General features: G+C 53.8%; 1 pseudogene across 1 annotated transcript; it reads right to left on the bottom strand.

Moving 5' to 3' along the window:
* Positions 1–14864: 14864 nt before the first annotated feature.
* Positions 14865–25070, bottom strand: LOC311220901 (dual specificity testis-specific protein kinase 1-like; annotated as a pseudogene). Its single transcript, XR_014619369.1, has 10 exons — positions 24834–25070; positions 18933–19054; positions 18778–18826; positions 18492–18638; positions 18280–18362; positions 17876–17966; positions 17595–17678; positions 17116–17205; positions 16820–16970; positions 14865–16626 (listed from the first exon to the last, which is right to left on the bottom strand). The product of XR_014619369.1 is annotated as a dual specificity testis-specific protein kinase 1-like (transcript).
* Positions 25071–25499: the final 429 nt, after the last annotated feature.

Below are 25499 nucleotides of genomic sequence, written 5' to 3'. Positions count from 1 at the left end.
GCGGCTGTGGTGGAACTCAGCTGCCCACCTGAGTAAAGCCACCACAGTCCTTTTTGGCGCCCCACATGGGTCTCGAGGGTTGAGATAACAGTAGAATTGGTTAAAGTATTTACAACTAACATACTTGCTATTCAGAATGTTCGGTTTGCTGTTAATATTTTTCTGTGTGACTATGTTGTATGTAATCCGTCCTCTATTCTCTTTTTTTCTCTATATCCGATCAGTGAACGTTTTAAAATTTGTGTTTGGTTTCTTCATCACACGGTGCTGTAATATACTGGCCTTCAGTTTCGTCTGGTACTCAGGCCCTGCACTGTTATCATTCTGGTCTCCTGGAGATTATCTTTTTGGAAATATTAAGAATTACACCACCACCTTTTTCTCCCCTAGAAGTCAATTTGTGAATAATATTGGGAGTGGTGCCTTCTTCTTCTCTCCCTGTGGGCTAATTACAGCAGCCTTCGAGTACCCTTGGTTGGATGTTGTTATATATGGAGTTGTTATAAATGAAGTCTCAACTCAATCTGAACTTTGTAATATTTATACTTATAAAAGGTATAAAAGGCAAGTAAAGAGCGCTGGGCATGCAGGGAGTCTACGCTCCACCAACACGCACACACGAACATCAAACATTCTAAATATATAGAACATTGCTTTTACATACTAAACTCGAGTATGCCTATACATACGTACAATCAGGAAAGAACAATCCTTTAAGTTCCATGACTTACTAAACCCGAGTATGTGATTAAGGAGACGTTGAGGAGGCAAGGATAATAGACATTGGGGAGGCAAGGACAATCCCCAGATAAGGAAGCAGCAGATGGACAGAGAAACAAACGTAAGGACTATAAATCTCGAAACTGGACATTGGAATTCATGACAAAGATACAACAAACAGAAGAATTAGCAACAGCCAGCTCTTGCAATTAAGAAACGTGCCAACTCAGCAGAATCCTGACCAAAGGTGAAAAGTACACTGTGAGGAAGACTCGGGGTCTTCCTCCCAAAGACCCCTGCCCGCAATTCTTGGGAGGCTCTACGCAGGCGCAAGGTGCCAAAAAGCTAATTAGCATGAGAAGCGAGGGAAGGCGGGGATAGATAATGAATATGTATAGGCGCTTGTAGAATATTGATAGATTGATTGTATAAATTCAAGACTGCTTTCCGCTTTGGGTATGCACGATAGGTGGAGAGATCCCCCGTGCATCCAGCACTGCAATAAAAAATATACCACTTAAAGGAATTTCGGCTTCGATCTTTGAATCATATGCCTATACATATGTGCAGTCAGAAAAGGTAACAAACAACCCTTCAGGCCTTATGCCAGACAGTGAGGGAGCTGCGGGCTCCTTTACTGATCCGACTGCTACGCCATCGGCACCTCTGCTGCTACAGCCATCAAAGGCTTTTGCTGTTACACCCCCTGCTGACCTGGGCGTGCCTTTTGACCCAGGCCTATTGGCCTTGAAAAGGAGATGGATGTGGAGGAATGGTTAAGTGAAATAGGACATGTGGATGTTGGGCAGTTAGGAGGCAATGGGCTAGTGAAGTACCGTACTCAACTCACATGAGTCTGGGCACGTACGCAGCTGGCTGAGAGCCAATCGGGCTCAAGGACACGATGCCCTTGAGCGATGGGGAAAGTCCCTAAGGCGGGACGGTAGCTAAAAGAAGGAGGAACTAACTGAAAAGAGCGGGAAGTGTTAGCCAATCCTGAGCTTAGTTTTTGCAATATGTATGAGTTGATTATGTTCGAACTAGATAAAAGGCGACTGAGCTATCCATTAAAGTTGAAGTTCATTGTTCACTCATATTGAGCGTCTGTGTCTTCCTTCCGTCGACAACAAATTGGTGCCTGAACAGGGACCGGTCTGAACGGGATTTGGACACTGCTGGCAGTGATCCTGGGCCACGGTTGGACAGATTAAGGGAGGATCCGGTTCTGCAACGCAGCCCAGGTGGTGGAAGGGACAAGAATCCCCGCACCCGCGTCGGGAAGGTGAAAGGGACGTGGAGTCCCCGCACCCAGGAGAGGATCCCGCCGGTCACGCGTCGCCGAGGTCTGAAAGGTGAAAGGGACAGGAGTCCCCGCACCCGCAGCTCGGAAGGTGGAAGGGAGTCCCTGCACTCGGGATGAGCCTATAAAGGGTCCCGCCGGAGAAGCGCCGCCGAGGTCTTTGCAAAGGCTGCAACTGTATATATAAAGGTATGAAAGACAAGCGGCGTATGATCTGCTCAAATGCTTTTTAGAAAAGCGGAGCATTTTAGATATAGATTGTAAAAAAGAATTACCAGGATTATTAGCATATGGAGTAGCGCAGGGTTGTTTTATCAATCCTGATACAGTTTTTGAACAAACAGAGTGGCATAAATTTGGGGACAAATTGTTTGATGAAGTTATTAATGAAAATAAGGCTGCTAAAAAAATTATTGAAGCCTTGGAGAACAGTCACTAGCGCTTTAGCTACACATCAGGCTGAGCAGAGAGTCGCTGCTGCCGCTACAGAGCGACTGGGATTGCCGGGAAGTGCTGGAGCTGGGCATTGCCCACTGCCGCCTTCAGAGAGAATGATAACGCTGCCTCGGGGCTACGGGGCAATGGGAGCCTCCCCCCCCCCTCAGTCACCGCCACGAGCAGCGCTGCGCTTGGAGTTCCGCGGAATCGAACGGCAGCCGACCCTCACCGTGTGGCGAGTCGGCACAGAGCAGAGGGACGGACATCAGGACCCTGCAGCCTGTCTGACATAACCATGGAAGCAGCGGCGGCTGTGCTGCTTCTCTCTGGCATGTTTTTGATCTGTGGAGACCGTGCATGGCAAGGAGTACCAGCCAATGCTTTTGGAGGACTGTGTTACCTAGGGCGACTCACACTTTTTGCTCCAGATTTACACTCGTGGCAGAACTCGACAAGGAGCAGAAGAATTAAATGAGAACTAAAAACTTTGGGTTCTGACTGTAATGATGATGTAGAATTGTGGGGTCCAGCAGAAAGATTCTTTGCTTCTTTGGTGCCTGGTGTGGGAACTGCACACGCTTTGACTAACATTAATAAGCTTGCTTGTTGGGCTGTTAAACAATCAAATGTAACAACACAAGTTCTTTCTGAAATGTCACAAGATATGGAGAGTCTAAGACATGCTGTATTGCAAAATAGGGCCGCTATTGATTTCTTGTTGCTGGCTCAGGGACATGGGTGTGAAGATGTAGAAGGAATGTGTTGCTTTAATCTTTCCGACCATGGTTAGTCAATTCACGGCCAGTTGAAATAGTTAAGGGATCATACTCAAAAAATTGTAGTACAAGATAGTTGGTTTGAAGGTTGGCTTAAATCTGTTTTTGGGAACATGGGTTGGATGGGTTTTCTTAGTCAAAGAGGGACTTTGCTTTCTACTTATAATTATATTGATTATAGTTGCTGCACGTATAATCTTTAACTGCCTAACTAAGAAACTAGAGCAACTCACAGAGAAGGTATTTGTAGCGCAAAATAAAAACAGGGGAATTGTGGAGGAATGGTTAAGTGAAATAGGACATGTGGATGTTGGGCAGTTAGGAGGCAATGGGCTAGTGAAGTACCGTACTCAACTCACATGAGTCTGGGCACGTACGCAGCTGGCTGAGAGCCAATCGGGCTCAAGGACACGATGCCCTTGAGCGATGGGGAAAGTCCCTAAGGCGGGATGGTGGCTAAAAGAAGGAGGAACTAACTGAAAAGAGCGGGAAGTGTTAGCCAATCCTGAGCTTAGTTTTTGCAATATGTATGAGTTGATTATGTTCGAACTAGATAAAAGGCGACTGAGCTATCCATTAAAGTTGAAGTTCATTGTTCACTCATATTGAGCGTCTGTGTCTTCCTTCCGTCGACAACAGATGGATATGCTTTTCTTCGATCTGGGAAGAATGGGATACATAAGGCCCGAAGACCGAGTTGCTTGACAACTTAAAGCGAGACATATTGTTCAAAAGGAATGGAAAATGGAGACTTGTTTGTAGTCAAGAAAAGGAATGGAAAATGGAGACTGTTAAGTTATGGAACTTAAAGTATTGTTTGTTACCTTTTCTGATTGTACATATGTACAATACTTGGGTTTAGTATGTAAAAGCAATATTCTGTATATTTAGAATGTTCGATGTTCGTGTGTGCGTGTTGGTGGAGCGTAGACTCCCCGCGCACCCAGTGCTGTTTACTTGCCTTTTATACCTTTTATAAATATTCTTTTATAAATATTACTAAAGTCAGATTGAGCTGAGACTTAATTTATAACAAGGGGAAGCTCAGCGCCAGGGAGAGCACCATGACCCTGCTGTGTTCCTGCATGGCTATGCAGGAGCGATGGAGCAGCCCCAGCACCTCTAGGCAGCCACAACATCAAGGCAGAGACACTGTTTTTTGGGGATGGGGTGGTTCGAAGGCTGAAGCTCTGCCAGGAGATGCAGCCCCCCCACCCCCACCCCACCCCCCCAGCACCTGCAGCCTGGCAGACGCCTGAGCTGTGGCCCCATCCCCAGACTGCTTACCCCTCAGGCTGGCTGCTCTACCGCGGCAAGTGCCTCTTCATCTTGTTGGAGATGTGGGATGACAGCAGAGCGGAGTGTGAGAAATACTTTCAGGTCCTGGTTACCAAATCCTGGAGTCGCTGGACCATGCGCTACAGAGTGGTAGCCGAGGGCTCCATTTGGAGGGGCCAGACCTGCTGAAGCATTGGATGGTGCAAGGGTCATCCCCGGAGCACGGCGTGGTGGCACAGGATGCTGGCACCCCTAGGTTGGAATGGGGCATCAGAGCTACTCAGCTTTGGTGGGGAGATGAAGATACAACAGCCTCTAAATGCCATGGAAAAGCTGCTGTCCCTTTTGCTCCTTCCCCAGAGCTTCCTGAAGAACGTGGACACTGTGTACTGGATCGGGCTGCAGAAGAGCAGCCTGGTACGGCTGTCTGGAGGAAGGGGAGTTAGGCAGCAATGGGATCACAGATGCCTCTGGTTCTGGGTGGATGGCTCACTTTATGAACAGTACCCATGGAATGGCTGGGCTAACACCTCCTGCCCAAATCCCTTTTCCTCCAGCGAGGCCTTAAGAAACATTTTAAATAGCACCAGTACCCAGTGCCTGGTGTGAGCACTGGGCAGTGGTGTGCTGAGATGCTCAGAGGCCATGCAGAAGGAAAGCCGAGCTTCAGAGGGCTCATGCAAGCAGGAGGCAGCAAGAGAGAACAAAGGGAACTACAGGTTTTATTTGGGATCTAGACAAAGTGTTTGAGCACCACCCCTATCTCCCACACACCTCCCTGGTCCTCCTGGAGGGGGGAAATCAGAGCTTCCCACCTGTGGGGGTATGGGGCTCCTCCCCACCACGTGCATCACCTCCCTGGCACGCCACCGCTTCCTCTTGAGGTGTATGAAATTGATGGGGAGGAACGGCTCTGTCTGGCCAGGTGCCCAGCCCCTGCTTGCCGCATCCTCGGGGAGCAGGGGACTCTCCCTGCCACCCCAAAATGTTGCTGGCTCTGGCTGTCGGCAGCTTCAGCAGAGACTGGATGGGGCAGTGACAGCCCCGACATGGTGTTTTTCCATACAGGCCATGGCACTAGAAGCTGAACAGGTCCTGTGCCATAATAAGCCGTGGGAACATCAAACCAGCGCCACATGAAGGTCTGGATGACCTGCACCTCCAGATCTGTGAGAAGGCGGCAGGGCTGAGCTCCCTTTTCAAATGACAGTGGCCACTGGCCCCAACAGCGTTGCACTGAGCTCAGCCTGAGTCTGCCCAGCTCTGGGGTGTGCAAGGAGGGGCAGCAAAGGTGGAAAAAATGTGGGAAACCCCATCCCTGGGAGCTGGCCTGGCCCCACTGAGCACGTATCCCTCTGCTTTCCCTCACAGAACCCGCAACCCCCTCTGCTTCAGCCCTGCTGTGCCCCACACTGGAGCCTGCCCCATGCACATCAGCCCCCTACTGTGCTGCAGAGCCCTGCCACAACCCCAGCTGAAGCGTTCCAGCAGAGCAGCATGGCCTCACAGCTCAGCCCCATGCCCGCATGAGCAAGCCCCCACAGCCAATGCTGCCACCCTGCAGCAGCCCCAGCCTGGAGGCAGAAGCAGGGGATGGCATGACTCTAGCCTGCCTCTGCCAAGGTGCTCACTACACCGACGTTTAGGCTGGAGCCATCCTGGCAGCAGCTCAGTGCCAGGTTTCAGGCAGTCATAGAATCATAGAATCATAGAATATCCTGAGTTGGAAGGGACCCTTAAGGATCATCAAGTCCAACTCTTGACACCGCACAGGTCTACCCAAAAGTTCAGACCATGTGACTAAGTGCACAGTCCAATCTCTTCTTAAATTCAGACAGCCTCGGTGCAGTGACCACTTCCCTGGGGAGCCTGTTCCAGTGTGCAACCACCCTCTCTGTGAAGAACCCCCTCCTGATGTCAAGCCTAAATTTCCCCTGCCTCAGCTTAACCCCGTTCCCGCGGGTCCTGTCACTGGTGTTAATGGAGAAAAGGTCTCCTGCCTCTCAACACCCCCTTACGAGGAAGTTGTAGACTGTGATGAGGTCTCCCCTCAGCCTCCTCTTCTCCAGGCTGAACAGGCCCAGTGACCTCAGCCGTTCTTCGTACGTCTTCCCCTCCAGGCCTTTCACCATCTTCGTAGCCCTCCTCTGGACGCTTTCCAACAGTTTCATGTCCTTTTTATACTGTGGTGCCCAGAACTGCACACAGTACTCGAGGTGAGGCCGCACCAGCGCAGAGTAGAGCGGGACAATCACCTCCCTTGACCTACTAGCGATGCCGTGCTTGATGCACCCCAGGACACGGTTGGCCCTCCTGGCTGCCAGGGCACACTGCTGGCTCATATTCAACTTGCTGTCTACCACGACCCCCAGATCCCTCTCTTCTAGGCTGCTCTCCAGCATCTCATCGCCCAGTCTGTACGTGCAGCCAGGGTTTCCCCGTCCCAGGTGCAGGACCCGGCACTTGCTCTTATTGAACTTCATGCGGTTGGCATGAAGTTCCATGGCACCAGGCAAAGCATTAGTTCCCAACCCTATTCGCATGTGTACTGGAGTCCTTGGGTGGTCATCCAGCGTACTCTGGTGGTCTTTTGATGAAGGCGTAAGTCTTCCTCGCTGCTAATCTTCTGGCCCTTCCTGTCTTTGACAGACTTCAGCAGTCAAGCCAGTTCTTGCTGGTTCCCTTATCTATGCATACAGTCTCCCTTATCTTTGGGGTCGTTAACATACAATTGTGCTAGCTAAGACCTAGGAATCAACATCCTTTTTCTTGTTCCTTGTCTCAAGTCCCCCCTTTTCTTTATCCTAAGGCAAATTCTTTTGCTTATAGCACTCCTTCTTGATTCAAAGTTTTCATAAAATTCTTACCGGTTTCTACATGGTGCTTGATTCGGTTACACTTCCAGGTTTCATAATCATCTAGTCCTTTTATACAGCACCAAAATGCACACTGTACTAATACACAGGGTAAGAATACTAGTATAAGCAAGATCAATATTCCTATAAACAATTGCTTAAGCCAAGAAAAGTTGGGTAACCAAGAGGTCAGTTTGTTCCATAATTCTCAAAAACCTCACAAGGTGTCATCTTGAACTACCTTATGTAAGATCTTGGTCTTTTCCAAATATTTTTTGAGATCAGTCTCAATTCGTCCTGCCTCATTTACATACATACAGCAACAAATATTTATTAAAGTGCATACTCCCCCTTGGGAGGCTAATAAAAGGTCTAGTGCCTAAAACGTTCTTATTGATTTGTTCTAGTTGCTTGCCCAAAACTATAATATGTTGTCATAAATATTGGTTTCCTACTTGCGTTAGATCTTCTCTTTTGTATGGCATTTGGTAAGGCCTGCCATACAATATCCCAAAGGGGCTTAGTTTTTCCTTGGTCCTAGGCCTAGTTCTAATTCTAAGAAGTGCCGTGGGTAGCGCCTGATACCAATACATATTGGTTTCTTGACAGATTTTAGCAATCTGTTGTTTTATCAAATGATTAATTTTTTCCACTTGGCCACTTGCCCCTGGTCTATACAGAGTGTGTAGTTGCCAGTCAATCCCTAGCACTTTGCTGACTTGTTGGGTCAGTTCTGCAGTGAACTGTGGTCCCCTGTCAGATGACATCACTGAGGGTACACCAAATCTCACTATAATTTCATTCTCTGGCTTTGTTAGTTCTACATGGGAATGCTCCCGGCCATCTGGAAAAGGTGTCTGTTAGTACCAATAAGCATCTAAACCCCTCTTTTCCTGGGAGTTTGAAAAAGATCAATTTGCCACTGTTTCCCAGGAACATTTCCCTTCCCTATTGTTCCCATTTGGGGTTTGATTCCTGTCTGTGGGTTATTTTTAAGATATATGACTGGCACTGTTTTGATACCTGTCTGACAATAGTATACAAATTAGGCCCTATCCATTTTCTACTTAAAAACTCTTATACTACTTCAGCTCCCCAGCATGCTTTATTATGTTCTCCAATTACCATCCAATATAATATGGTATCACGATTTTCCCACCATTTATTTGTGCTAAACCTGTAGGTAACATTTTCCATTTACATCTTCAATTAATTGCTAATTCTAATCGATCTTAGAATATTCTACTTAATTTTCTAAGGTTTTTTTAATGCCTGGTTTTCTCTTCCTAGTACTAGTGCCAAAATTTGACTCTCAGATGCCTGTTCTGCCACCCCTTTGGCATTTGCGTCAGCCAATCGATTTCCTCTTCCAATATCACTATCCTGTTTGATGTCCTTTACAGTGCATAATGGAAACTTTAATAGGCAGGTATACAGCTTGGAGTAACTTCAGTATCTCTTCTGCATGTTTAATCGAGGATGATAAGAGTCCTCTCCCCTTCCAAACTGCCCCGTGTGCATGCACCACACCAAAGGCATATTTCGAATCTGTCCAAATGTTAATTCCTTTCCCTTTTGCCAGCTCAAGAGCTCTTATCAAGGCGATGATTTCTGCCTTAAGTGAACTCCCTGGCAGATGAAGCTGCTGACATATATATAACAATCCTCCTCATCTTCTAGGGGTATATCCTTTAAGTCTGGATGGCTGGAGACCGTTTCCATGGTCTTGATGCAATCACAAATGGGTGATCTGGAAACTGTTACTTAAGGAAAGAGGCTGGGTTCACAGTATTAGTGCCAAAAAAATTTAGTAAACTAATAGTCCATTATACACGTTCCTTTTTTTCTTCAGTAGCTATCAACAGGTGATCTACGTATTGCAGCAGTGTCCCTTTTTCCTGAAGGGGTTTTCCAAAGTTCAAGATTATAGGCTAGTTGGTTCCCGAATATGGTGGGGCTATTCTTGAACCCCTGTGGTAACACTGTCCAAGCAAGCTGAGTTTTCCATCCTCTATTAGGATTTTCCCATTCAAAGGCAAAGAGTTCATAGAATCATAGAATATCCTGAGTTGGAAGGGACCCTTAAGGATCATCAAGTCCAACTCTTGACACTGCACAGGTCTACCCAACAGTTCAGACCATGTGACTAAGTGCACAGTCCAATCTCTTCTTAAATTCAGACAGCCTCGGTGCAGTGACCACTTCCCTGGGGAGCCTGTTCCAGTGTGCAACCACCCTCTCTGTGAAGAACCCCCTCCTGATGTCAAGCCTAAATTTCCCCTGCCTCAGCTTAACCCCGTTCCCGCGGGTCCTGTCACTGGTGTTAATGGAGAAAAGGTCTCCTGCCTCTCAACACCCCCTTACGAGGAAGTTGTAGACTGTGATGAGGTCTCCCCTCAGCCTCCTCTTCTCCAGGCTGAACAGGCCCAGTGACCTCAGCCGTTCTTCGTACGTCTTCCCCTCCAGGCCTTTCACCATCTTCGTAGCCCTCCTCTGGACGCTTTCCAACAGTTTCATGTCCTTTTTATACTGTGGTGCCCAGAACTGCACACAGTACTCGAGGTGAGGCCGCACCAGCGCAGAGTAGAGCGGGACAATCACCTCCCTTGACCTACTAGCGATGCCGTGCTTGATGCACCCCAGGACACGGTTGGCCCTCCTGGCTGCCAGGGCACACTGCTGGCTCATATTCAACTTGCTGTCTACCACGACCCCCAGATCCCTCTCTTCTAGGCTGCTCTCCAGCGTCTCATCACCCAGTCTGTACATGCAGCCAGGGTTTCCCCGTCCCAGGTGCAGGACCCGGCACTTGCTCTTATTGAACTTCATGCGGTTGGTGATCGCCCAGCTCTCCAACCTATCCAGATCCCTCTGCAAGGCCTTTCCACCCTCATTCGAGTCCACAACTCCTCCAAGTTTGGTGTCATCAGCAAACTTGCTCAAAATACCTTCTATTCCTACATCCAGATCGTTTATAAAAATATTGAAAAGTACTGGCCCTAAAATGGAGCCTTGAGGGACCCCACTGGTGACCGCCCGCCAGCCTGACGCAGCCCCATTTACCATAACCCTTTGGGCCCTGCCCGTTAGCCAATTGCTCACCCATCATATGATGTTTTTATTTAGCTGTATGGTGGACATTTTGTCCAGTAGGATCTTATGGGAAACCGTGTCAAAAGCCTTGCTGAAGTCCAAAAAAATCACATCAGCTGGTTTCCCTTGGTCCACCATACGGGTGATCTTATCATAAAAGGAAATCAGGTTAGTTAGGCAGGACCTACCCTTCACAAACCCATGCTGACTGGGACCAATGACTGCTTTGTCCCCCAGGTGCGCCTCAATAAGTTCGAGAACCATCTTCTCCATGATTTTACCAGGCACTGACGTGAGACTGACAGGCCTGTAATTGCTAGGGTCTTCTTTCTGACCCTTCTTGAAAATCAGCACAACATTTGCCAGCTTCCAGTCTACCGGGACCTCTCCAAATTCCCAGGATCGTTGAAAAATAATTGAGAGAGGTTCCGCGATGACGTCCGCCAGCTCTTTCAGCACCCGGGGATGAATCCCATCCGGACCCATGGACTTGTAGGGATCCAGGTGGAGTAGCAAATCCAGCACACGTTCAGGGTCGGTTGGGAGTTTGTCATCCCCACCGTCCCGGTCCTCCAGCTCAGGACACCCTGGGTCCCGAAGCCCATCATCGGCACTGAAGACAGAGGCAAAGAAGGCGTTAAGCGTCTCTGCTTTGCCTATGTCATTGTCTGTGAGGAGACCTTCCCTATCAAGGAGCGGCCCTATGTATTCTTTAGTTCTCCTTTTTCCATTCACATATCTAAAAAAAACCTTTTTATTTTCTCTCACAGACACAGCCAGCTTCAACTCTAGGTGTGCTTTGGCCACAGGAACTTTCTCCCTACAAACACAAACAGCATCCCTGTATTCTTTCCATGACACCTGGCCCTCCTTCCAGTAGCGAAACACTCTCTGTTTCTGCCTAATCTCCATTAGAATGTTCCTGGTCGGCCACGCCGGCCTCCTGCCCCGCCTGCCTGACTTGCGATATTTAGGAATTGCCTGATCTTGTGCTTCTAGGAGGCATCGCTTAAAGAATGACCAGCACTGGTGGACATCGAGGCCTTCAAGAGCAGTTTCCCAGGGGACCTTGCTGACTAGTTCCCTGAGCAGCCTGAAGTCCGCTTTCCCCATATCTAGGGATGAGGTTTTGGTGGCACTTTTCCTTCTGTCACTGTAAATTTTGAACTCAACCACTTCATGGTCGCTATGACCGAGGCGGCCACCAATCACCACATCTCCCACCAGACCCTCTCTGTTTTCTAGCAACAGGTCTAGGAGGGCACCTTTCCTAGTTGGCTCCGTTAGCACCTGCACCAAGAAGTTATCATCTAGGTGCTTCATGAACGTTCTGGACTTGCTCGTGTCAGCCGTGTGGCACTCCCAGTTAACGTCTGGCAAGTTGAAGTCCCCCATAAGGACAAGGGGAGTTAATCTCGAGGCATCTCTTAGTTCTGTAAAGAATAATTTATCAGCGCTATCGTCCTGGCCAGGCGGTCTGTAATAGACTCCCACAACGACATCCCCTTTATTCGTTCGTCCCTTGATCCTTACTCAGAGGCTCTCAACTTTGCCATTGCCGACCTGAAGTTCCACACAGTCCAGCCCCTGCTTCACATACATCGCCACCCCACCACCTCGCCTACCCTGCCTGTCCCTCCTGAAGAGCCTGTAACCATCTATCGCAACACCCCAGTCACAGGACTCATCCCACCAGGTTTTGCTTATGCTGATGATGTCGTAGTTGCGGGACTGGGCCAGGACTTCTAGCTCATCCATTTTATTCCTCATACTGCGTGCATTCGTGTAGAAGCACTTCAGGTGCGTCTCCTTACACTCAGCACCTTGTGGATCTGACCGAAGGACCTCACTGGCACACAGCCCCTCTGATTCTAGCGTACCATCCCTTAGGTCTTCACCGGCGTGCCTGGTTTTAGCCCCTTCCCCCTTCGACTCTAGTTTAAAGCCCTATCTATCAGCCCTGCCAACTCCTGACCAAAGATCCTTACCCCTCTCCGAGAGAGGCGCATCCCATCCGGTGCCATCAGGCCCGGTGTAGCGTAGACCTTCCCGTGATCAAAGAACCCAAAATTCTGCCGGTCACACCAGTCTCGAAGCCACGAGTTTATGTGAACAGCACGCCTTTCAGCTTCGATCCCCCCTATCGGAAGGACAGAGGCAAACACAACCTGCGCCCCTGATCCTCTAAGTAGTCGCCCCAAATCCCTAAAGTCTCTTTTGATCGCCTTCGGACTTCTCGTTGCTACTTCATCGCTACCAGCCTGAAAGACCAGTAGCAGGTAGTAGTCAGTGGGCCGTACCAGGCGCTTGACTTTCTTGGCAAAGTCTCTCACCCGAGCCCCAGGGAGGCAACAGACTTCTCTGCGGGTTGGGTCCGGTCGGCATATCGGTCCCTCTGTCCCTTTCAGAAGGGAACCTCCCATAACAATAGCCCTTCTTTCTTTTTTGAAGGATGATGTGGCAATGCGATGTGTAGGTCGCCTTGTCTTAGGCGCCCCCTCCAACTGGGATGGGTTTTTATCTACTTTGTCATTCAGATTGTCTTGTTCAAGTCCTTCATATCGATTATTTAAGGGTAGATGAGAAGGTGAGGTGGGCAGAGAGAGGGCTCGCCTACCACCCCAAATAGGCACCTGCCTCCATTCCCCCCCTTGATCTAGGTCTCCTCCTGCTGCCTGGCAGGAGGAGGGAACCTCCGTCTTCTGCATAACAGGAGACGCCTGTGCTGTGGCAGGCTCGTGAGCCTGCCTCAGAGAGGGTAGAGTGCACCTCCACCAGTCAATTTCCCTCTCTCATTCCCTGATGCTCCTGAGCCTGTTCACCTCCTCTCGGAGCTCCGCTACCTGGCTGAGCAGTTCTTCAACCTGGGCACACCTCCCGCAGGCATACCCACCACTGCTGTCGGAGACCGACAGAAGGCTGGGGCACACTCTGCAGCCCAGGACCTGGACCGCTGCGTGTTTCCCCGAGCCCTCCGTCTGAGTAGCCACACTGGTGACCGTGGCTGGAGATGCCGCACGAGATGCGGAGGCCACGTTTTTCTGCCTGTTTGATACCATGGTCAGGTTCTACGCGAGCAGGTTACAAGCACCGAAGGGAGAGGCAGCTGCAACAGAGCGACGATGGGCCCCCCGCTCGCCCTGCCCGCGCCAACTGCCGCACCAACTGCCGTGCCACGCCCTTCGACGTGCCACGCCCTGTTTGCCCGTCCTGTTTGCCGCGCTCCTGGTCGGTCGCGCTCCCTAGGGGCAACTTTTAAACAGCCTGGGAGGGGGTGTTGCTGGCTCCGCCCGCGCCTCGTCAGCCTCCCTCGCGAGGACTGCCGGGTCCCGGCGGCTCCCCCGAGTGGCCTCGATGCCGGACAAAAAGCCCTGCCCGCCTCGGTCCCCTGCTCCGCTGCAGAACACGTCTGCCCCGGAGCCGATCGCCTCAGCAAAATGTTTCTGGCTTTCAGTCACCACGGGCAGGCAGAAAAAGGCATCCTTTCAATCTAGTACCGTGAACCAAACTTGACTGTTTTCTAATTTTGTCAAAAGGTTATAGGGGTTGGCTACTACAGGGTATAAATCTTTTGTGATCCTATTGATGGCTCTTAAGTCCTAGACTATACGATAGGTTCCATCTATCTTTCTAACTGGGCCTATATGGAGTACTATATTCTGACTCACATTCTACTAATAGCCCATATTTAAGAAAGTTATTAATTATTCCTTCCATTCCCCTTCTGTCTTCTACCTTTAGTGAATATTCCTTTTGTCATACCTTGAGAGCATTTTCCTTTAAACCAATTTTTTTTTTTCAGGTACTCTCCCAGGTACTCCTGTAGCCCAAACTCCCATATACACTTGGTTCAGTTCTTGCTGGTTCCATTATCTATGCATAGTCTTTTACTCCCTTATCTTTGGGGTTGTTAACATACAATTGTGCTAGCTAAGACCTACAGAATCAACGTCCTTTATCTTGTTCTCTGTCTCAATACTGATTAATTAGTATGTAAACCACTTTGCTTGAATAGCACAGGGCTGTTAAAGGCAGGTGTTTTGGAGGTCCACCACTCCTCTGTCTTGTCCACTGGCTGAACCTACTTTGTAGCAAATAGAGACGGCCTGTCTGCTGTTTGCTTCTGCCTTTACCACCCCGACACAGACTTCAGGACACAAAGCCAACGATCCCAAACCAGAAACTGGAATTTCACTAAAGCTGCCTCAATTGAGGTTGCCACTTCAGAGGAACTGAGCCAGAGCTGACTCACGGTCCCCAGGGGACACAGCCAGACCAAGTCCCTGTCACCCTTAGGGTCTGGACTCCCCACCCTTCTCAGTACATTCAAGAGACACATGCGGCAGCCTGGCTCGCTGGGACATTACTTCTTTATTGAACACTTTAAATAAGCTGGGTATATATTACTAGCAATTATTATTAACATTAATAAAAAAACGCAAGAGTTTTACATTCACCAGTGCATTGTGTAGGAGGGAGGAAAGCTGGCTCCCATCCTTGCTGGGCATATCCCCCCTTGTCCCCCTGGCTACCCAGGAGGCACTGGGGGGGGGCACGGGGTACTCACTGCTGGTGGGGGGCAACACAGATGTGTCCCCGCAACCCTGGTGTGGTGTTGGGGCAGGAGGGTGTCCCGCATGCCAGAGGGCTCAACACCCAGGGAAACCCAAGCAGTGGCACCCTCCTGCTGTGCTGCACCCCCCTAACATCACCACTCTGCATGCCCCTGTGGGGGACTAGGAATGTTCCCCACACTTGTGGGGAGGCAGCGGGACATCCCCCCCTATCCCCCATCCCAGGGGGCTGCAAGAGCCCACTGAGGGGTGAGCTCTTGGGGATAGAGGATGGGCCCTGCCGCCTGGGGCAGCACTGTTATTGCACTACAGCCCAGCCCCACTGGGACCTCTGCAAAAAGCCAGCCTGCTTGGGTGCTGCCTGCAGCCCCCCCAAGGCCAATCCCATTGGAACAGGCACCTCAGCATTACCATCACGGCCACCAGGTGAGCAAGGACAGACTCATTGGAGGGGGGAACAGGACACAAAACCCCAGGCTCACAAAGCCACCCCACACACAAGGGGAGCTCCCAGGAGCACCTGGCTGCAGCTGTGGTCTCCAGCACTAGGACTGCACTCCTGGCAGCTTCAGGCTGGGCTCCGCCAGCATCAGCCCCTGGGCTTTCTGGAGGCGGCTGTGGTCGCAGCAGAGGAGGCTCTTGGCCTAGCAGTTGAGGTTCTGGTAGTGGGGAGGGCTGGGCGCAGGCCAGTGGAAAACGGAGGTGAAAGTGAAAGGCCCCAAGCAGCAGCCGGGGCAGTACAGCACTTCATCCTGCTCCAACAGTGCCAGTGCTATGCCCAGGCAGCAGGGCCACGTGTTCCGTCTGCTCCAGCGCTGCTGCCGCACAGGGGATGCTGAGCTGGGAGAAGCCACTTTTCAACCTGCTGCCCCCAGCCAGTGGCTTGCTGACCACCACATGGTTGTTGTTGATGAGCAGCACATTGGGTGCCCATGGCTCCATTTATCAGGGCTGGGCACCTGAGGCTGTCACGTGGATGAATTTGCTGGCGGCATGTGCCAGATCACAGACCTACAGCAGCTTGGGGCTGTGGGGGCTGCAGTCCATCTGCTCCTCTGCTGTGGGACCAGGGGGGGAGGCGTGAATCCCACTTCCCAGCTCCCCAGCATTCTCCCGGCTCCACTTCGAGCTGGGGGGCTGGGCAGGAGACTCCACACCCAGTGCCAGGCCCCCATGGCAGGGCAGCTCAGGGGAGGTGGGCAGTGAGTGGCACTTGTGGGGGGCTGCAGCAGGCACCAAGAAGTCACACTGCACTTCTACGACTGGCTCGGGCGTCATGGGGGAGCAGAGCTGCAGCGAGGCCGGAGGGGGCAGGTCAAAAGTGAACGAGATGACAGACTTGCTGGGCATATCAAAAAGCTTGATCTTCCCCCCCTTCAGGTCTTCACGCTGGGAGAAGGGGTTGATGTGAAGTAGTGTCTCCTTTGTCCTGGCCCTGCCACAGGGCTCAGGCAGCTGTAGCAAGGTGGGCAATTTGGAGGGGAATACGTCGGACTGGCTGCAGGACAGGTGCTGGTCCAGTTGCAGGTGCTGCGTCCCCAACTCATGCAGTAGCAACTGTTTGGCATGGCTGGCTGGCCTCCTGGCTACTCCTGAGCAAGAGCACAGGAGTGTGTGTGTCTCACTGGCACCCTGGGTGTGCCCAGGCACCATGGGGCAAAACAGGAAGCAGCCCAGGCAGTGAGAAGTGGGGCTGCTTCCTACAAGCCTTCTACCCCAGCCTGCTCCCCAATAGCTGGTGGGGTGGTAAAGGGGCACCCCCCCGCCCCCAGGACACACACATACCGTTGAGCATGGGTGCTGTGCTGGGCACAGGCAGGCTGTCCCTGGCGCTGAAGAGGGGGGCCCCCAAACCCTCGGTGCCTAGCTGGTGCTGCAGGATGCCCTCCAGGCACTGTGAGATTTCCAGGAATGAGGGGCGGGAGGTCGGCTCCATCTGCAGGCAGGATGGGTCCCCATTGAGGGCTGCAGTCCACCCCCCAGCCCTTGGGGTGCACCACCTGGAAGCAGCTCCAGTAGGCAGGGAAAGGCAACCCCCGATGGGACACCAGGATTTGGACATCCCCGCGGCAGGGGCTCACACTGCAGCAGTGGAAAGCCATCTGGAGGAAGGCCGCTGGGCAGTCAAGTCCCACCATGGTGTGGAAAGCAGTGACATTCAGGCCAAAATCCTGTGCCAGGGAGATGGGGAAGAGTGAGGCCAGGTGCCACAGGGTGACACGCCATGGTTGCATAAAGGAAGGAGGGACCCTGTGGTAACCCAAGCAGGGGGAAGGTTGCAGGGTGCTGGGACACAGATCCCTCCTGCTCCCTGCCTGAAGGCACCCACCCTCCTCTCTGGGCTAATTCTGGGCTCCAAAGACAGGTTATGGGCATAGAGCATCCCTCTTGCTGCCAGGAGACATTGGGGATGTGGTATCCCCACCCCAAGATGTGGGGCAGCTCCCCATAGCCTCTGCCACAGGCAGGGAGCTCTGCTCATGTTGGTCCCCCTTGTTTGGTGACATGTCCCCAGGTCCCACCGCGTGTCATCCTTGCTCCCTCTGTCCCAGTGAGTCACCTCGGTGCGGGGCAGGTAGTCAGGGTCCACGGGGACACGAGCAATGGTCTCACACAGGATGATGCCATATGCAAACACATCAGCCTGCAGAGAGAGGGGAGTCATGGGGGGTCCTGCAGCCCAAGGCGACATGCCTCTGCTTCTGTGAGCTCTCCCTGCAGAGCGACACTGGGTCCCCACCTCCTCAGCACCCTGGGGATGCCTGTTCCCATCCCTCCATGCCCGTGTGCCCAGCTGACCCCAGGGCTGCAAACCCTGCAGATGGCCTCATGCAGCATCACCTTCTCATTGTAGAGCTCCCCTCGCAGCACCTCGGGCGCCATCCAGTACGGGGAGCCCACCACAGCCAGCGGCTCCTTCTCACTGCCCTCGCTGGGGGACACAGCAGGATGTCAGGGGCCCCCATCCCCCCCAAACCTCCCTCTCCCTTCCTGTGCCAGCAGTCCTCCATGCACCCCATGACTAAACTCCCTGCCACCAGGCAACCCACACCATGCCCTTTCCCCATCCCCAGACGTATTCATCTGTCCCGTGGGTCCCCAGCACATTGGAATCACCCCACTGCCCCCATCCCTGCCCTTCTAGCTGGACCCCAAAAGTCCATCCCTCCCCAGCTCCTGCTCCCATCAAGCTGGAACCCCTTGCTCCAAAGATGGGGACAGACAGGCAGATGCCACCCATGCACCTGTAGGTGGTGATCTTCTCCGCCAAGCCGAAGTCGCCCACCACAGCTGTGTAGCCGTTGGCCTCGCAGCGCACCAGGCAGTTCTGGGGGGACAGGGGGACCCTGTCACACTGCCAGCCCCCACCTCACCAGCCGCCACTCCTGGGATGCCCTGGGCACTGTGCAGCTCCTCAATGTGTACGGGGAAGCTAGGGCAGCAGGATGGACCGTACCTTGGAGGTGAGGTCACGGTGGAAGATGCCCTTGGAGTGCAGGTAGTGCAGCCCACGGGCAATGTCGAGGGCCAGCTGGACGCGTGTGGACCAGGAAAGGGGCACAGGGCTGTCCAGCAGCTGCTCCAGGTTGCCGCCGTTGATGTACTGGTGGAACAGCCATTGCCTCACTGCACCCCCCTCTCCATCCCTTAAAGCTGGGTCCCCACCTCTCTTCCCACCCCATGGCACAGCCACCCTGTCCACATGGAAACCCCTAGACTCACGGCTGCCATCCTGCTCTCACCTCTGTCAGTGCGTGTAGCTGCCCCTGGTGCACACACACCCCCATGAACCTGCAAGACAGAGAAGGGCTGAACGTGGCCCAGGGGGCGGTGGATAGACAGGACACAAGCCCCAGGAGCTCGTCCAGCCCCCCAGGCTCCAGGGAGTGGGACCTACCTGAGTATGTTGGGGTGCGAGAGGCGGTTCATCAGCTGCACCTCCCGCAGCATGTTGCCCCGGTTGCTTGTCAGTTTGTTCATCTTCAGCACCATGATCTGCCCTGACTGGCGGTGCCGCACCTTCAGGGGGGTACAAGGGAGGGCTCAGTACCCCACACGTGGAGCACCCCAGGGACTGACAGAGTTTGGGGGGGAGGCTCTCCCAGCCCAACAGCACCCCAAAGCCAATCCCACCCTCCCTGAGGCACTCCACTTTTTGTGCTCCCCCCAACATGCGAGTGCGGGACCCGCTGAGTTCGGCACGGGGAAGCAAGTGATCAACTCAATATGAGTGGTAATACAAGCTTCAACTTTATTGCACAGATATCCGTATATTTATACAAACAGTTATAATTATGCCTACTGGTCACTATCCTATTGGCTAAGCCTAGAAGCGTTGCAAAAAATACTGTTCCTCCTACTTGCGGTTACAGCGCATAAGCTACTTCCTTATCTTCCCGGGCCTCAGATCCACCTGTTTATCTCTCTCTCAAGGACAGAGTGCTCCTTGCATATTTCACAAGAGTACTTCTCATCCGGCCTACTCCATGGCTATAAACTCTGTATTTTCTTTGCCTTGCTTGTACAATTCCTCTAGGGACCCGTGCCCTTGCTCTTTGAGCCATTCTTCAACACCAACACATGCCCAGACCCCCAGAGACATGCTGGCAGTTACTGCAAGCCAAAAGCTCAGCCCCAGAGGTACAGGACTGGGGCACAGTCAGGTGTGCAGCACAGGCTGGCTTTTTTGGCTCAGCATCACAAGCCCAGCCAGACCCCAAACAGCTGGTGGGGGGTGAGGGCAGAGGGGATGCATCCTGCCCAAATCAGCCCTGCAGGGCACAGCACTTGGCCGAAGCCATATATTTAGCTGGCTCCAGCCCAATGCTGTCGCATGAACCAGGAGTTGGCCCCCTGCCAGGAACAGCAGCTGGGAAGGCAGTCAAGCCCGGACACCCCTGCCCCCCCACACCCTGCATGGGGGGCAAGGGACAAGCACAGGGGCCCCAGTTCCGTTTAGGGGACAATACCGGGGATCCCCTCCTGAGCAGGTGCAGGGGGTGGGATGGGACCCTGGTAGCAGCTGCCCCCCTGGCACACGGGGAGCTGCACACAGAGGCACAGGCATTCCTCAGTGCTGCTGTCAGCTCAACACTCTTCTCCTTTTTAGTCAATGCTGGTTGAAGCTGCTGTGCCTGTGCCAGCCCCTGGCCTTCCCCATGCTCCGCCCTGCCCCCCTCCCCCTGGCAAAACACAAAGGGCATCTGCAAAACAACAGGATCCCCAAGCACATGCTGCAGAGATAGGGACAGGAGGGACATGTGCCAGGGATGAGATGTGTTTCACTGACACCCCCAGCCCCACGAGCTCCTGGTGGTGGGCACCAGCATCTGGCACATGCATGCAGAGCCAGCTCATCCAGCAGGCAGTGCTGCCCTCCCATGTGGCATGGGGCTGGCGGGACCAGCTGGGTCACTCCAGCTTGGCACTAGCAGCTGCCGGGTGCTGACACCTGGCTCAGTCCCATGATGCTGCCTCACACAGGGTTGCCACTCAGCTGCAATTGGAACGTCCAGTGGCATGCACTGTGGCACTCCCCAGTTGCCATCCACTGTGGGAAGGGCCGGATCCAGGCCAGCAGCAGTGGGAAGCATCCCCTGGTGGGTGGTGGCTCACTCCAAGTGGCTAAGTTGCACCCACAGCCCAATTCCTCACTAATAAACCTCCTCCCATTGCAATAGCCAAGGTCAGGCCTGAGCACAACACGTGGCGTCTAATGTAATCCTGGAGGATCCTGTAGGAGGGAAGCTCCGGGACCCCTCCCCCCCCACCGCCATGGGATCTCTCCCAGGGATCCCAGTGAGTCCCCCGGCAGTGCAGCCTGGCCTTGGTGCTCAGAGGGTCCCAGCACAGCCCCACCCACAAGCCCACAGGGTCATCTAGCACCCTGAGCTTGCTCATAAGCTGTCCTGCCATCTGTCCTGCCTGCTCCACGGCTGGAGGACACCCCTGGTCATGCAGGAGAAGGGGTGAGGGTCCTCTGGCCTGGCAGGTGGCTTTCCACACGCACTGTCCCCTTCACCCAGCATCGTCAGGGGCTGGAACCATCCCAGCACCTTGAATGCCTTCCAGAAGCAGTGACAGCCCCTAGACGTAGCAAGCCACGGCCTCAGGTGACACAGGCCCACGCTGATGGGGTTTCCATCCCTTTCCTGTCGTGTCCACCCCCCCCCCACCAATGCCAGCATCGAAGGGAGTGGACAGCAGAGCCTCCCCAGGAAGCATGAGTTCCCCCCTCACCTCTCCACACTCTGGCCTTGTACACAAGAATTCCAGCACATTCCCCGGAGCTGAGCTCAGCCTGGCACTGGGGGAGGCAGCAGCCCACCGATCCCTACCTGGGAGCCAACCCTCACCCTCCGCTGATGCCTCCCAGCACCCCGTGGAGCCCCCGCATCATGCACCTAGCAGGAGACACCTCACCTGACCCACAGGCCCCTGCTCCCCATCCCATCTGCTGCCAGTGCCGCCCACACGGGCTGGGGGAAGGGATGGGGCTGGCTGCAGCCCCAGCCTGAGCACAAGGGATACGGGCCCTTTTAACAGCAGAAAACAGAGTTTTGTTTAAAGAGCATGTTAATCAGAGTGAGCAGAAGGCCTGGGTCCTCCCCACAGCTGGCACTCCCATTTAAACGCAGTGCAAAGCCCCCAGAGGGGCTCAGTACCCCCCCCCCCCCCTCCCCCAGCACTCCTCCAGTGTCCCAGCCCAGAGCTGTCTCGCAGGGGCAGCATCCTGCACCCCTGCTCCCCATTGGGCAGCATAGGAAGGTGCTGAGGGCAGGTAAAGGAACACACAATGCCACAGACAACTCCATAGCAGCTGTGCCTAAGTTCCCAGGTATCCCAGTAGTGCAACAGGTCTTCTACTGGGCAGGACTGGAAAAGCTGCTCATCATGCAGAAAAGGCGGATCATTCAAGAAAAACTGAATTGCTGCTCCTGGGCCTGCCTCAGCAAATTTGCTTCCTCCCTGCCTGCCCCTCCCCAATCGGTGCCACACCACTCCATCCTGCTTTGTGAAACAAGGCAAGGTCCATCAATGAAGGGCACCAGATAAGAGCAAGCATGCCATTAGGAGTAAATAGAAAATCTCAAAGGTTCGCAGGGAAGCTGACAGAGACAGGCAGGCAAGTGCCATGTCACAGCCCTTGTGCAAGGTCTAGGCATGCCAAAGGGCTGCATCCTGGAGCCAGCATCTCCATGAGGACAGTGATGTCCAGGCACAGCCCCTGGGGGGGGGGGGGGGGGGGGAGGTGAAGCTAGGATGCTGCCTGCAGCCTCCATGCCTGCTGTGGATGGCACGTGGAGAAGCAAGCGAGGGATCTGGGAAGGAGATGCAACAGTGGTTTAAAGGATGGAAAAAGTGTCTGACACAGACACACCAGACTCAATCTGCTCCATCTATCAGAGAGATGGAGAAGCAGCTTGTGTACTGGGTCTGGCTGGAACGTTAACTTTCCTGGCAGCAGCCCATTCAGTGCTGTGCTCTGTACTTGTAGCTGGAACAGCAGTGTTATCACACCAGTGTTGTGTCTACTGCTGAGCAGCAGTGGCACAGCATTGGGCCTTTCTCTAACCCTCCTAGGGGGTGGGCAAAAAGTGAGGAGAGAAACATCACTAGGGCAGCTGACCTAAACCAATCAAAGGGATATTCCATACCATGTGGTGTCACACTCAGCAATAAAAGGTGGAAACAGGAAGAAGAGGGGAGGGGTGGGCTCTCGTTGAGAAAAACGTCGGTCCTCCTCTCGAACACCGGCTGCGTGCGTTGAGGCCTTGCTTCAAGGACGTGGTCAATCATCGCTCATTTGTGGGAAGTAGAGAGTAATTTCTTTCCTCTGCACTTCCATATAGCCTTCATTTATTTTGTTTGTTTGTTTTCCTCCCTTCTTTTTATTTTTCCTTTTCCCCTCCCTTTTCCCCTTTCCCTTTTTATTTCCCCTTAGTTAAATTGTTTAGTTCATGGTAGTCTTTATTTAATTATTATAATTATTTCCCTTTAATTAAATTATCCTTATCTCAACCCGTGAGTTGTTCTTTGCTTTACTTCTCCCCCTCCTCATCTAAAGGAGGGGGAGTGAGAGAGCGGTTGTGGGGTTTAGCTGCCCAGCACGGTAAAACCACCCCACAGCTTGCTGCAATGTCCACGCACACTAGAGAATGGGTGGGCCTGGCGCCTCCAAAATCACACTGGGGAAGGAGAAGAAAACCAGCTGTTGGGGAGAGAAACCAGGCCCAGCTTTGTAACAGTGCAGGGCCTGGCAGGAAGCAGCCCCCAGGGACAAGGGCAGCTTTGTATCGTCAGTGATCCTGCCTGCTCCACACGGCCTCTCCAAGAGATGCGCTCGGGCTCTAGCTGCACTGGGAGTGATCCTGGGAATGCTGACAGATGGCTGTGCTGGCACCCACTGCCCTGCCTGCCCCTGGGCCAGCTGTGTGCCAGGGCATGGGGATGGAGGCTCAGGTCCCCTCCTCAACCCCCCCTTCACCCACCCAACCACTACAACTGAAATGAGTCAGGACCTGGTGTCTGTATGGAAGAAGGAGCTGCAAGCACCCACGGCCACAGAAAGCGCTGTGGGAACAAGGGAGGTGGGAGAAAAGGGGATCCTGTGCTGCCCTGACAAGCTGCATCCTCCTCACGAGCTTCACCAGCCCCAAACCCCAAGCTCAGAGGCTGGGCCTGCTCCACCATCCTGCTGAGATCTTGGCCTCAACCCACCATGCAGCACATAACCCCATCTGGCCTCCTCCTGACCCTGCCTCCCACTGCTGCCTGCTCTAGGCTCCAGCCCCAGCCCCTCCGCAGGCATAGCCCCACCGGGGGAAGCAGTGCTGGAGCGCAAGGAGCACACTGCGGCTCCTGGGGGGGAGGGTGAGCCAGGGGAGCAGGGAAGGTGAACAAGGAGACACCTTAGCCTAGCAGAGACAGGGCAGCATCCATTATTAAAGAGCTGTATCCACACCTGGCATTATTAAATCCCTCTGCTCCCAGGTGCCGCCACATGCTTCCAGCCAGGAATCGATAACAGGAGCCCAGACAATGGAGAGGCCATGGCCTCGTGGGAGCAACCATGAATGAGTGCTCCCCCTGCGTCCCCACCCTGGATCCCCCCTCCCCACATGCTGCTCCTCCAACAGGCAGGATCCCAGTGATGGCAGCGGGGTCCTGGCAGGGCAGAGCTGCTCTCGAAGCTGCTCAAAGTGTAAGGGCAGCACTTGCCCAGTGGTTTACGGCATGCTGAGTGATGGCACTGAGGACAAAAACAACACGCACGTGCACTTCCCCTCAGCTGGGACACAGCGGCAGTAGGTGGGTGCCACTGCTAGGACCCCAACCTGTGCATAACCACATGAAAAGCGTCCCTGCTCTGGCAGGCTGTGCCCGTCCACCCTGAGCATCAGATGGCTGTAGCATGAAGGCAGCTGCGGGGTGACAGCCGGGTAGGCTCTGCACTATCACCCCACTCCTACCCCTCTCACTTTCAGCGAGCTCCCTGTGTACCTCTAACTGAGGATTGCCCTGGAGCGGCTGCACCTCCTGCCACCAGCACACCTGGACCCCACAGCGGGCTCTGGGCATCCCCCAGGGGCTGTCTCCCCCGGTAACCCCAGTGCAGAACAGATCTGCCGCTACCCTCCACCCTCCGATGGAGGGACAACAGCAGCGGCGGCTGCCGGGCTCCCCAAGCACCTCCACCAGACCCCCCCCCCCCCACTAAACCCCATCGCGGCAGTACAGGGGACGCCCGGACCCCTCCCCAAAGACCCCCGGCGAGCCCCCGGGGGGCGGCGCATACCTTGAAGACCTCAGAGAAGAAGCCGGCCCCGATCTTCTCGCAGTAGAAATCGTCGATGCGCGCCAGGGTGGAGACTGCGCTGCGCAGCGCCTGATACGAGGAAGGCCGCAGCCTCCCGCAGCCCGGCCACGGCCCCGCTACCTCCCCCTCGTCTTCCTCGACCCGTTTCCCCCTCAGTGCCAGTCCAGGCCTTCGCGGCTGCTTCTCCCACTCCATATCGGCTCCACCGAGCACCCCCAGCGCCGTTCACATCCCCCCGGAGCACGGCGCTTGGGGAGCTCCGCCGCCACCCGGTCCGGCTTAACCCAACGCTGCTAGTGACAGAGACAAGGAGCCGGTGGGGTGCGTGGTGCTCATAGCCCAGTGGCAAAACCCCAACCCCCGCCACGACACAGCGCTGCGCCTCTGCCGCCCCGAACGCAGGCGCAGGCGCCGGCAGGGCGGAGCTGGGGCGGGTTCAGCCCTTAACTCCTTGGCGGCCGCCGGAATGGGCTCTGGTCCCTGCTTACAGCCAACCAGGATCGGATGGAGGCGGGGGGGAGTGTGGGGGGCTTTTGCCTCTCCTTGCATGCCCACCCTTGCCCGAGTGGTGCCCCTGAGGAAGTGGGAAGCGCAGCTAGAACGCCCCGTGTCTCTTGCACTCTGCCACGTTTCTCTTTTTCCCGA

This window comes from Netta rufina, assembly GCF_964035555.1.
Source record: "Netta rufina genome assembly, chromosome: W".
NCBI classification, from domain to species: Eukaryota; Metazoa; Chordata; class Aves; order Anseriformes; family Anatidae; genus Netta; species Netta rufina.
The sequence above is the reverse complement of the archived record's forward strand: the minus strand, read 5'-3'. Positions and strand labels throughout refer to the sequence as shown.